General features: G+C 34.1%; 1 long non-coding RNA gene across 1 annotated transcript; it reads left to right on the forward strand.

The window, feature by feature from the left end:
- Positions 1–7,947: 7,947 nt before the first annotated feature.
- Positions 7,948–8,992, forward strand: LOC112468529. Its single transcript, XR_003042413.1, has 3 exons — positions 7,948–8,011; positions 8,262–8,422; positions 8,874–8,992. It is a non-coding gene; the product is annotated as an uncharacterized LOC112468529 (long non-coding RNA).
- Positions 8,993–14,402: the final 5,410 nt, after the last annotated feature.

Genomic DNA, 14,402 nt, shown 5'->3' on the forward strand with positions numbered 1-14,402 from the left:
AAATAACCATGACGACGTATACATTTCTGTTTAGAAGGAAATACCGTCGCGTTCTAGATAACTAAGCAGTATAGAGAATGACAAAGTATTTTGGATACGCGAGTGAAATACGAGCTTTTTAAGCGTGATTTGCCTTGCATAATAAAATACTGCTGCTATTGCAATCGTCCTTGTTATTGCAGAATCATAATGTTAAAGAAAATGCAGAGCAAGAGAGATGCATTGATGAGTGTAATATAGAAAATATAAATATTAAATATTTTTATTTGATACATTTATAATTTAAAGCTCAGAGAATACTTTCTAACGAATAAATTATACCCATTTAATAAGGTTTGGTTTATTAAATATATCTCGATTGTCCTGATAGGGTCAAATTACACGCGCGCATAAAATCGCATAAATCAAAACTACTTAATAATTTTGATTAAGCCCCGTGGATTATCATTAATGGAGAGAATATTGTCACCTTACATTTAAATTTTCAAATAACAGCTATATGTTTATTTACACACAGTTCTGTGATAATTATTATGTGGGATTATATAAATTAATATTTATTGGATTTAGTGAAAATTACAAAATGGCTGGAGACATACATATGTTAATGTTATCGTTAACTGTAAAATTTACTGTAGAGTACAGAAAGTTTATGCAGATGGAGAAGACTTGTTTAAGTGTAATTTACCGATTTTAACTTTCAAATTCAAAAAATCGCATGATTTTTGCAAATTACACATATGCAGCGAAATGCAGATAAACAAGCACATTTTAACGAAGTTTTTGTTGCTACTGACAACAAAACCACTGCGTATGTTTAAACCATAGAAATCCTCTTTCACATTGTTTTCCATCGAAAATCAACTTTATGTAAATTTACAGCGTAAATGAGATATACATGAGATATATCGCAATAATGTTGACCGTATATTGAAAGAAGTGCACGAGAATTAATTTAATGAGTTCACAGAAATAAAATTTCGCTAATTTTTGACATCAAGAATAAAGTAATCTACCTTATATCTTTTGCGAAGGCCTTCTAAACAATATAAATATAAACCATATAAAAATTAGCATTTCTGAACGGATATTTTATTTCTTTCTTTTTCATAATTGCTCGAAAATTGTTATCTTAAGATATTATATTTTCCATTATTAAAAAAAAATAGATATTTAAAGAAATTGTTAATATCGTATATTATTATTGCCAAATAGTTAATTAAGAAATAATGTTCTAGTAGTTGCTTAAATTTATTATTATTTTATTGATTGATTCAAGTTCGATTTACGTTATTTCCAAAGATTCAGATTTTTAATATAATCGCTTTTAATATAATCGCCTTCGAAACAGCTGAGAGAAAACTTTGATCGCCGATATTAATATTGCGCGCAAGATTCTTACTTGTGCAAATGTTACAGTAATTAATAAAGCCTAACAACTTCCTCCAATAAATCGATATCCGTGCAATAACCTGCAGCTGGCTTGAAGCTTTCGATATGCGGTTGTGGTTGTGCAGAAAATTGATGTACTCATGTATCAATTTGATTATATATTAATATTCTTTCTCTTCAGATATATATCTGATAGTTTCAAATATTCATTTTGTATCGTCAACAATTCCATACGTTGACAATTTCGGGAGTTGTATTTGATGAATTCAATTGGACCCGCCATATTTTATCGCGGCGATGTAGAAACTGCGATATTTATGTATTTGACGATTGTTAACCGCAGTTTGTAAGATTTACTGTGTCTATACGTAAACGCTTTCCTCTTCACGTCCCTATTTCACGGCTTTCCGAGCCGTGCGTTACAAGATTTAGATATAGTGGAATAACTTCGATTACGCATATATTACTTGCGCGCCTGCACATATACACGTGAAATATACAGGACAACTGCAAATAGCAACGAAAATTCGGCCGCAGACGGATTACCACAAATTGAAAATTTACCAGTAAAAATTGAAAAAAAGATCACTGTTGTGTTCGCGTTTTATTTAGCGTTGTTTTTTTTCTTTTTGCAGAAGGAACCTATCGATTTTTATAGTTTATTTTTTATATAAATGAAACATATTCACGTATGAATAGAATATGGGACATAGTGCAAATAAAATATATTAATTTGGTCTACGAATTTGTATACATATATTAACGCCGATTTGTCATATATTATTTAAAACAGAAATTAAATGAGAAAAAACTGTCAAAAATAGCAGTTAATTGTCAGTAATGAAGAAATAGACATACTGAAGAATAGATATCGAAGATAAACTATTGTTTTATTAATTGTTTATTAAAATTACCCAAGAATACGAATAATTATGGATTGGTTTGATCTCTTATTGGTCTCGTAATCCACTACAATTTATATTCTATTCCACTCGCATCTTATTTCCGAGTCTTTTTTGCACCGAGAAACGCGTATATATTGCACATGTCGCGGAGCGCATGCTTCATCGGTCGAACTACAAATCGTTGTAACTACTGGAGCGAGAATTTAACCTGCGGACAACACCTCAAAGGCTTCCGCGAAACTTTTCGAAAGTAGTTCTTTCTTTCATTTCGCGAAAAGCTGATTCCCGATACGTTCCTATACGAGGACGGAAGTACAACCGCCTTGCGAAACAACTATAGGGACGAGGGGGGAAACAGGCGTGCAGGACGAAAGCTCGAGTATAAGCTGCACCCGTGTTCTTAGCAAAGTTGCGCAGGAAGTTCCGGTCACCTTCTTACTTAGAAGTTACGCGCGGAATCAGTGCTAGGTACAATCTGGAATTGCCCAAAGACATCTTGGCTGTAACTGGACACTTGGTGGCATTCCAAGTTGTATATATATATCGGTATTACGTGATTTCTAAAATTTTTTTTATTATTTTTCTATCGCGCGATTTCTCGCGGATATTGATAGACGTTCACGAGCTTTCGTTACTCGCTGCGATGAGGATTGCATTTAAAACTGTGAAATCTCACAATAAGCTTCCACAATTGGACACTGCTATATCCTAATATAAATAAATGTAATTCTAGCAAGTAATTTCGATGCGTTATGCAATACAGGGAAATTATGATCGACTGAAATCGTGTACTGGTATTACAATTAATTCTCACTAATAATTTGAAATCACGACAGCGTATAATTTGTGTTGATGCAATAACCGTTTAAAGAGATGCACATTTAATATTGCTCGTTTATGTGCCCAATTGAGCGTGTGAATAATGTTTATAAAAAGAGTTTTTAGGAAAAACAAATAATGCGAAATATATTTTTCGTTTATTTAAACGGTTATTTAAAATTTTATGTTTGTAACTCTTATAAGAGTGCGGTTTACATATAGCTGTTGAGAATCTTGGCTTATATTTAATTTCATATAATTTGCTTACTTGCGACCGAGTTTGTTCAATGTGCAAACTATTCCATCGCGATTTTGATGCATGGAAACTCTCGGTAGCGTATGCATGACGCATGTATCGATATGCGATAGCCAGTCGACCAACCATAATGTGTATTACGATGTGGTGGCCACTGCCGCCAAACTAGATGAACGATCGATTACACCGAAGAGAACGCAAATTCCACGCAACCAAATATCCAAGAAAGTTTCAGATACTTCTATATAAGATATATACATACATATGAATTATACATACTCTCTAAATCTCATAGAGGTGTTTCGCCACTAATATATAACAGAGTGATTGCGATAGTCACTAATAATTTTACTCTTTGAGTTTTAGAGAGTATATATATGTATATAAATGCGTTTTAATAAACACTTGAAATTCTATAATAAATAATGAAAAACATTTTACAAGTAAATGGCACATTTGCTTAAATTAATATCATTTTTCGTTTTGTTAAGAAATATTCTATTTAAAACTTGATACTGTTAATTTTACATTTTATTTTATTTTTATACGTATGTAATTATCATAATAGTTTCTCCGATTCTCTTTAACTTTGAAATATAGGATATTATTTTGAGAAAGAAATTGCGGTATCTGTTGCAATTGAGTTTTAACAAATACTTGCAATTCTATAATAAATAGTGAGAAACATTTTACAACAAAATGGCACATTTGTTTAAATTAATATTATTTTTTGTTTTGTTAAGAAAAAGTTTGATTTAAAATTTAATACTTATTTTTACATTTTATTTTATTTTTTATACGTAGTTAATTATTATGATATTTCTTCGGTTCTCCTTCCGGCAATTACGAATATTTTGCCGTTCCGTTTATCGCTAATCACAAATGTACGTTTTTTACGAGTTGCAAAGTACAAACAATCGTGAGGAGACGCCGTCCTATGCTAAAATATTCATGAACAGGCATACTCGGCCGCGTCCGTAAAAGTAAGCAAGATCTGCCACGGACCCGCTACAAAGGCTGTTAAAATATTCCCTTGTAAAACGATGCATAAAGCCTTGCGCCGCAGCGACTCGATACGTATTTGCCTTACAAATGAAATTGATATGATTTTCATGCAAATTTTACGTTGTTTCAATATTTTCCATGATGTTTACGGAAAATGGCAAAAAATGACGGGCTACGCGAATTTCTAAAGCTGTAAGATTAAAGATGAATAATATTAGCTAAACGACTCTCGTTGTGCAGCAAAAGTTAATTCCCACTGATATTATTTTTAGAAAGTTTCTTTGTGTTCTCACATCGTTTTTATTTTAATTCAAATCATAAAGTTATAAATTCTTCTTCTCTCTTGCACATACGTTAATAATATTTAAAACCCTGCTATTTGACAAAGAATGTTTTAAATGTTATAATAATTGAAAACGCAGGGCGACGTCTTTTCGAAGACGATTAATCAAAATTAAATTTCGAATTAATCGTACATATGAATGGATTGTTATGCAAAGCATTTTTGTGAGCGTTTTACCAGTCCTCGTGGTCAGTAATTTCGAATATATTACCATTGTGCACATTAATTAATTAGTAAAACATTTTCAAGTTATTTAATCAAGTGTATCTGACCGTAATGTGATTAATATTGAATGTTCATCGCTTCGACGAGCGAAACATATCAATTCACATATTAATGACTCGTTAAATACAAATATGTGCAAACTTGCGTGTTTAATTTGCACAGTAGAAATACCGAATCATGTGAATTCTCGGCGATAATTGCGGAAGCAAAAACAAAAGAGTGGGATCCGACCGATCGATAGAGAATCTTGGTATTAAAGCTCGTGATTCTAATTGTAACTTCAATGCTTACTCGCTGAGCTCGAAGAAAAGATTGACAGAAAAGGTCAACGACGCGGCGAAATGGCGAGACGGTAAAGTGGAGGTGTGGGTTCCGGTATTCCAGGAAGAACGGCGGTTATATAGAGGCGCGCGAGAACCTGATGGGGCGAAAGAGTAAGCAGCGTCGATTCTTCGGAAAATTCAATCGTCACCGAAAGTGGCCACGGGGCTATTTATTGCCGTCGATCTTTGCGAAGGAAACTCTGAATTCATTTGCTCGTAGATTTTTTCAGTAACAAGTGTCTGTCTGGCCTTCAAAAGGTTACTGAACATTTATAGATGAGGCATATAAAATTTCCTCGTCGGAAGAACGCATTTTTGTGGAAATAAGAGGCGCATCGATTCATTTACAGTAATTAACTGTACTTGTATTAACCCTCAGTTATCTCACTAGGGTCTGAGAGACCCTGCATACGTTTTTAAAACTCGAGCCTTTTTTTGGACGCGCAGGGGGGGGGGGGACTCCAAACCAGGGGGGGAGGAAAGTTTGAAGGTTCTCGTACTAATAGCCTGGCTACTTGCGAGAGTCCGTCCGATCGAAGCAGCCGCGGCAGAAAGTGAGAAGTGGGACGATAGGGTCTCTCAGACCCTGGTGAAATAACAGTTTGACAAAAACGATATTTGTGAAAATACAAAGTATATAAGTAAATCTTATAAAAACAGTGTATTTATGCAATATAATTATAGAAAAAATATTCTGTGTTGTATAAAAAGTAATATCATTCGTTTCTCGGGCTTTACACGAGACGGTCATGTCTCTCAACCAAGTTTATATTCTTGCTCCATTTCTGTTCACCGCCAGTTTACACAATTTTTAACTATGACTCAAATATTTTTGTAATTTTGACGCACAATGATCTATCATTGTTAAATTAACTTGATAAGGACCCAAAGTAAGGGATCAAACGTCGTTATATCAATAAATTACTGCCAGTCAGGCCGACTCATATGTCTTGTTTTAAAAAGTAAAATATTGGATTTTATTGGTTTATAGAATCAAATAATACCTAGTTTTTCATGTGTCTATTTCTATTAAGTAAAGTATTTTTTCATGCATTTTTATTGCATTTATTCAACATTTTTACCAATTTTATACAAAAAACATGAATTTTTACCTCTCCATAGCCGCCATTTTGTATTAGCCATATGAAACTTTTTGCAAAATATTTTGTTATTTTTCTACATGTTTGTATTTCATGCCCAAGGTCGCAATTAAGTTTTACTATTAACTTTCAGGGTACAGACTATAAAAAAGTTACGTTCCGTATTATTACGGACATGGGTTAGCCTAACCCGGCGACTTTGATTGACTGTATATCGGGCTGTAATTTGTCAATTAAAACAATTATTTTTTTTGGATCGGAAATTTTCTCAAAAATACAATGGCGTTGATAGATTTATTACATTACTTGTTTAAACAAAGATACATTTGAAAATGTAAACCATTCTCAAAAAATTTTCATAAAAATTCACTTTTTCTTTTAAATTGCATAACTTTATGAAAAAAAAAGATATCGACATTTTTTAAGTCGCGTTTGAAAGCTAAAAAGTTGTTCTTTGAAATGGCTGAATTTGTTTTTTAATCCATTCCAAAAAGTATATTTTTTTTAACTATGAAAATACCTGTTTTTTTGCGATAGCGATATAACGTTACCTGCTTGATTTATCGTACACTGCAAAACATATCCTCTTTATATATAAAGGACACTTATATTTTATAATGGAATATATAATGTTAAAACGGATTTCTTACGTGTCCATTTTATTTAAGCGTGACTGGCGCAATTCTTAATGTGACACTTAGTCATGTATATTGAAATCCTTTATATAAATAGGACTGATAGTAATTATAATGAAGACAAACGTTATAACGGATATTGTAAAGGACGTGATCATTGATTGTGGTTTCCGTTATGTATATTTAAAGCGGACGAAAATAACGTAACCATAGCAACTCGCGCGTTAATGCATATGGCGGCAGCGGCACATAACTGTGGCAGCGGGCAGCGTGATCTTCATTGTTCAATCCATTAAAGCTGTCGTCTAATACTTAACCGCACGGCGGCGGTTCTCTCTCGAGATTAAAAGTGATACGGGTGCGTGCGTGCGTGCGTGCGTTCGTGCGTGCGGTGCGGTGCGTACGTGGTACTACATCCCGTGGCTGAAGGAGTCGATGAGTGCGCGTCTGTCCGTCTCACGGCGGTTGCCCCGCGGCCCCCCGAGTTGCGGAGTTGGTGCGGTGATTTTAGCGCGTACGCTAAAAAACATGTTGCCCGAACAACGGCCCGGCCCGGACACGTACAAGTAACGCACGGTGGCGGCCATCGAGATGGTGTAGTGCAGCGCGCGCGCAAGGCGGGCCCCTACGTGAGCGCGAGAGAAAGAGTGTGTTTTCGTCCTCGCCGTCATCTCCGCCGTCTTCGTAGTTCGGGAGTATAGAGTGCACCTGCGGATCGCGACTCGTCTTCCGCCCTTCGTCGCTTCTGTTACATCGTCGTTCTACTCTGTCGTCCTCGTCGCCGACGACCGTCTCGACGATCACTGTGCCATCGTCATATCGACCTCGTCGTCGGCGGACGTCGCGAGACGCCCGACGTCGTCATCGAGATGGATTTCACCGATTACCCTGGATTACTCGCGACACGACGCCTGCGGATAATAACACAAATGTGTGTTCCTTTTGCGGGCATTACTTATTTGCCTTTACATGAACGTGAAACGAGCGAAGAAGCTCGTACGCATGAAGGTAAGTTTTAATTACAAAAGTAAATCATTTATTATAAATACTTTAAATACGGCTGTCGTCAATAGACGACGGAACGATAATTTCGCGAAACACGGCTGTCGTCAATAAGAGACTATACTATATTTTTTTGCGGACAGCCAGTTTTATTAATATATACCCGTAGTTAAAGGGTTAAATGTATATTACACATAGATCTCGTATATTATTATATTGCGAACAGAAATGAATAAAATTGTGCTGGTTCATACAGTTGCAGTAGTGGCGATAGAAAACTTGACTGGCCCAGCATCTAATGAAGTCAACAATCAAGAGCAAGATTCTCAACAGACTGTGCAATCTGCAAGCAATGTAGTAGAGGACAACGAAACTGTACAACAGGACAATGATCCTTTAGCTGAGGAAAATAATTCGGTATACTAATGATTTATGAATGTTTGCTTTGTGGCTTGATTTGCAACAAAAAAACGCGTTTAATACACCACATAAATAAACACACAGTAACTTGTTATTGGCGTAAATGCAATTCATACTTTTCAATATTAAAAGAATTTAAGTTACATAAATGTGTTGTTTTGACATTTGCATATGATTTACCAGTTGTAGAATTACAACAAAATGAAACTGATATCGACATTAATGTGAATGATGTGAATGTAATATCAGATATGCATGAGAAAGAATTTAATCTTGCTGATAAAATTTTATATTTTTGTGTACTTCTGGAGGCAAAGCATAAAGTTCCTAAAGTAGCAATAAACGCAATGAATCTTGTATAATAAATTGCTGTAACTATTTTTGTTGCTTTATTATATACTCAAAAATATATATTATCTCTAATTTTTGTTTTGTGTAATTTGTGCAGAAAGTTCCAGCATTTGAAGATCTAATTACACCTTTTCCTGGACCAAAAATATATTACAATGATACCACAGCCTGGGTTGTAATCAATGAGATTGATCAACTGACGATTCATGTTGCATCTGTGGAAGAGGCAGTCGCTCTGAGATTAGCTGTTTACTACATAAAAGATCTGAGTTATCCATCATCTTTTAGCCAACTGCTTGGTTTAATTGAATCTTTGTGCCTGGGTAATAATAATCAATTTTTGGGCAAACGAGCTAAAGAAATTCTGTATATTAGGTATATATTATATGTATAACTGTATGATATGTAATAAGTATATATGTAACAATAAAATATTGTCTTTCAGGTAATATGTTCTTCTCTATATCTGGAAAAGAATCTAAAAGGACACCACACAAAACCACGGGAAAAGGCCTTTCGGTAAAATTGTCTCAAACTCTTAAACAAAAGAGGGCATAAAATAAGAAGAATTTTGGCGCAAACAAAAGGTCGATATGTTTATCCGTTCGGGAGTCATTTAGGGTCGAAGTTCGAAAAAGCTATAATTTTTTACCCGCCTAAATAACTCCCGAACGGGTCAACGTATCGACCTCTAGTTTGCGCCAAAATTTTTCTTATTTTATGCCTTTTTTTATTTACGAGTTTTAGACAATTTAACCGAAAGGCCTTTTCTCGTGGTTTTGTGCGGAGTCCTTTCTAAATTTCCGTTTTGTTTATAACGGATATATTATTCCGTTTTATTTATAACGGATATATTATTATAGGACAAGGTCCTGTATATATAATTCCGCTTTAATTTCATACTTAGATAAAGTGGAAAAAAAGTCACTTTTTTCCGTTATAGTTTCGCGGAATTTAGAGTGGATATGTTTTGCAGTGTAATAACGCAAAAAAAAAACAAAGTATCTTAAAGTAAAAATAGTTTTTTTGGATGTTGTTGATTAGTGTAATATAAATAAATAACAAAAATTGAAATAATATTAATATGCATGCACGGATACGTTATGCTGGTATGCTACAGAGCATCATTTTGAGGTTAGAATGCACAAAAGTATATTAAAAATAGTAAATTATACATACCAGAATTAAAAAAAAAAAAAAAAAGAAAACACTTTACTGCAGCAAATACTCGAAAAGCACAAATTTTTTTTTAAACACGGATTTTGTAACGTTTCGTACGGACTGGGTGTAGACTACCCGAGTTCAATTTTCAAAATTGTATAACTTGAGCACCAAGCGTAAACTGACGCTGCACCTTGGCGCTCACCTATAGTAGCTACCTCAAGGTACGGACCCCCACCATTTACTTCCTTTGAAATAGCGCTACTTTCAAAATTCGCTCGGGTTACGCTAACCCAGTACCCTGAGGGTTAAAAAAAAGTCTGTTTTTTAGGGACAATAATATTTGATCGATTTTCTTCAAAATAATGAAATTTTACTTTGCAAAACAAATATACTTTTTGGAACCAATCGTTATGACACTAATTTCTTCTTAAAGTACTCTTGACCTTTCGAATTATGTATTATAAAACCCTTGTATCTTTTTTTAGTCAGTACTACGTCAATTAAAAAAAAAAAAAGCAAATTTTTTCGCTTCTTCAGAAAAACAAATTTTTTTTTTTTTAAATAACAATTACATTTTTTAATTTGGAATAATCTAACTTACACAGTTTTGTAGATCTTTAAAAGATGTATCGATTAAAAAGAAGACGTCAAATTGATGCATTTGTCTTAAAGATACAAGCTGGAGAAGACAGGGTCCGACGACTCTCAGACCTTGGCGAGGTAACAAAGGATAGTGAAAACGTAAGGTAACTGAGGGTTAAGAAATTTGTTGAATTAATTAAATGTTAAATGTGTAAATTAGCAATTTTTTGGTAATTAATAATAGATGCATGTATAATAATAATAATAATAATAATAATAATAATAATAATAATAATAGATACGTTATTATGCACTTCGAGTGTTACTCTATTAATTATTATTGACTACGTATACTTACTGGTTTAATTTAATTATTTAATGTAACGCACAATTTTCGAAGAAACTTCCAATCCGTTTTCATATATAATTCGAAGAAATCTATTCTTATTGATTTAGTATTAACTTTAATAGATAACTTCTTTTTCATGAGATCTTTAACGCAATATAGTTTAACTTTTTTTAAATTAGCATTGGCGTTTTGTGCTAACGCGGCGTTTGGCTTTACGTGACGATGACTCGGCGTCGAAATCTTCACGAGGGTATATACGGTGCGCGCGGCAGACTATACCGCGATTTTATCGAAGCTTTGCACAAGTCTTCGCGCGCCTCCGACGAGGCAAGTGTGGCTGATTAGACACTCACGGGCAGTAATGCAACGCGACGGAAACTTAACGAGGAACAATATTGCATTTATCGGCGCAACGGGGAGAAACAGCGGTAACCCGGCGGCACGCTGCCGGTGATGGGGAATTTAACAACTGCTCGAATGTGCTCCACGCTAACCGGTTAAGATTCCAGAAGCCGTGTTCGCGCGCCGGTTGCGGCGTTGCGTCGGCGTCGACGTCGGCGACGCGTCGGTGGTAGTGCCTCCGCGAAGCGCCCGAGGAATCAATTAGTCGACTGGAGTCGGCTGACGCTCAGAGCACCAAACATTGACTTTATTTGCATACTATGGCGGAATTGCAAATTTATACTTATTGCGGAGTTATCAGTTAACCGTTCTTGACTGCGAGAGCAAGTCTCTGACCGATGGAAACTTGCAGGTGCATACGTAATATTCGAGCGGAAACGCGGATGTTCAGGGTTTGATTTGAATCTTTCGTGATTTGCGATTCCAGCTGCCTCCCGAATGTACAATAATTTTCGTAGATATATATACCTATATTTATTTATTTATTTTATAAATAATATATTTGATCGCATGTAAAGTTAGTATCGTATTCGCGATTTATTTCGAAGAAGGTTTTTTGAAGAGAAATTTTGAAGAAACTTTATTTAGCTATAAATTATTAATCTTGAGATATTATGATATTATTAAAGATTTATTATAGGAAGATTTTATTCTTGTGGCTATAATATGGTGGATCAATACGGAAGAACATCAATATCTTCGACGAGGAATGGAGGAAGGTGATGTTATTTGCCGGTTATAAACTTGCGGATGCGCTTATTGCAGTTTATATAACGTGAGAAATAACGTGGACGTCCGATTTCGCGGCTTTAGGATTATAGAACATGCCTGTATGGAATCCTGACACGCGACTGAATCTTCGCGAAACGTCCTTGTCGTTAAGCCACAGAAGCTTCAATCCGACGCGGCGACAAACAGCGAAAAGTTATGAGGACTCTTAGAGCCAAATCGAAAACTTTATTTACCTCAGATACTTTGAAAAGTTGGAATATTATATTTTTTGAGCTTTGGATAAAGTTTAGGATAAGAGTGAATTTTATCCTTTCACGCACTATTTAAAGTCACTATTTAACAGAAGTACAAAAGTATTTAAAAGAAATAAATACTTTTTTTTGTTACACAATAGAATACTTTCATAATTCATTTTGCGGACATTTTTTTTAGAGGAACTTTAAAAGAATTTTAATTAGTTATAAATTATTATTCCTTAAATATTAGTGTTAGGTATATTGTAAAAGTTTTGATTAATATATCTTGATTATATTTAATTTTGTAATATGAGCAAGAAGTGTATTTATTACACTTATTACATTTATTTTACACAGTGTACAACGGGGAGAATCAGAAGTTATAATAACGCGCGAATTTGCTTTTATTTTCGTTAATAATTATAATTATAATAAATGCAAATGGGGCATTTTAATTAATTAAGAATGTGTAAATTTTAGACAATAAATCAACAAAATTAATTAAACGAGACAGCTGGATATTTTAAATATCTTCTACGTGTGATTGTACGTAATTTCAGCAAAAGAAGGAAAAAAGAAACCTGATTGACTTTACATCATAATAACACCATTTCTCATAACTAATGTATATAATATATGTTGTGTCTTGAATTAGATTTTATCGAATTTGACCGATTATTTCCATTTGTGAAAATTCCAGCGGAAGCTAAAAGTTTTCTACTCAAACTTAATTATCTATAAAATCGATTCACGAAGATTACGAACATTACACTTAATGACGAGCAACTTATTAACTGTCGTTACTCGCTCGCAGTTACTTTCGTCGTGGAAACTTGGTTGCTTCATTATGCAAAATAATTACGAGATATTTTCTGTGTTCTGGAAAACGTTGAAAATGCATTTTGAGAAACGACCGCGCCCGCCGATGTCAAATTAGGAGATTAAATAACGTTCGCAATTAGTTCCGCTTAGAAATGGAGTTCTTCCCTTGGCGTTTCCTTCGTTCTTCGCCGGTGACTCTTCGTCGTGAACTAACGATCTCTTTAAGGTACATGTGTCTCGAAGCAACATTTCCGTGATTCTTTTCTTAGTTCAACTACTGTTTGATATGTATTCTTCCGTTTTAAAGAACGTGATAGCTTATATTATAATACGGTCGGGCGTACATGGAAGTATCCTTCACGGCATAAAGGAGGAATTTTTCAACAATTCCTTTAATTATGCTTTGCGAATGCTTTTTCGATAAAGAAACATCTCGAGAAACATTGCGATTCTAAAATTTTCATTTATTCTTCTACTCATTGTAGAATTGGAGAATATAAGAAAAACGTAAACGAACGTGGATAAAATGAAAGAAGTTAAATTAAAAATGAAAATAAAGTAGAAAATTATGATTTATATATACTTCTTTATTTATACTGATATTAACTTTTTCTTTTTATACTAACTATCGGAATATTTTCAACATACACTCGATCGATAATCCATCTGCCTGACAAAGTAAACGTTATAATGCAAACAGCGTGTCTCGTTTTTTGTCTTCTGTCCTACGAATTATAAAGCAAGAGTCTTAACGTAAAGGTATATATTCCCTTTTTGCATGCTGCTGCTAATTATGTGTCTGCTGTCAAAAGAGACTGTCTCGAAAGAGACTGTATTATTTTTTGTGATCTGAAATTATTATTCCAAATGAATACACAAATAAGCTTGTTATATATTGGGCATCAAAACCAACATGGGTAATCTCTCTTGTATACATTATCTTATTATTAGATATATTATTATTTTATAATATTATTTTTTCCTAGAATAGTATAATGAAAAATTTATCTGAGTTATAATTATACGATAGAAATTTGAAAATAAATCAGTCAATCTGAGATATTACGCACCAATAACCGCGTTGTGACTTTTAGCCGTAATCACTACAATTTGATAGTCTATTATCGGGAGTCCTTTAAGTATTAATTGTTTCTTTTGGGTTTAATTAATTTACTATGTGTTTTATTACACGAGAGCATTCTTTATTATAGAGCAGTCTTATACAATATGAATATAAGGACAAAGAAAGGATTTGAAGAATTCTCTTTAAGTTTTAACGTCCATTTTTCATTCAAGAGCGTCTCCTCTCGACAAAACGCAAACAAAGTATTCGTTAACG

Source organism: Temnothorax curvispinosus, unplaced genomic scaffold, assembly GCF_003070985.1.
Source record: "Temnothorax curvispinosus isolate PA1 unplaced genomic scaffold, ASM307098v1 QBEX01018566.1, whole genome shotgun sequence".
Lineage (NCBI taxonomy): Eukaryota > Metazoa > Arthropoda > Insecta > Hymenoptera > Formicidae > Temnothorax > Temnothorax curvispinosus.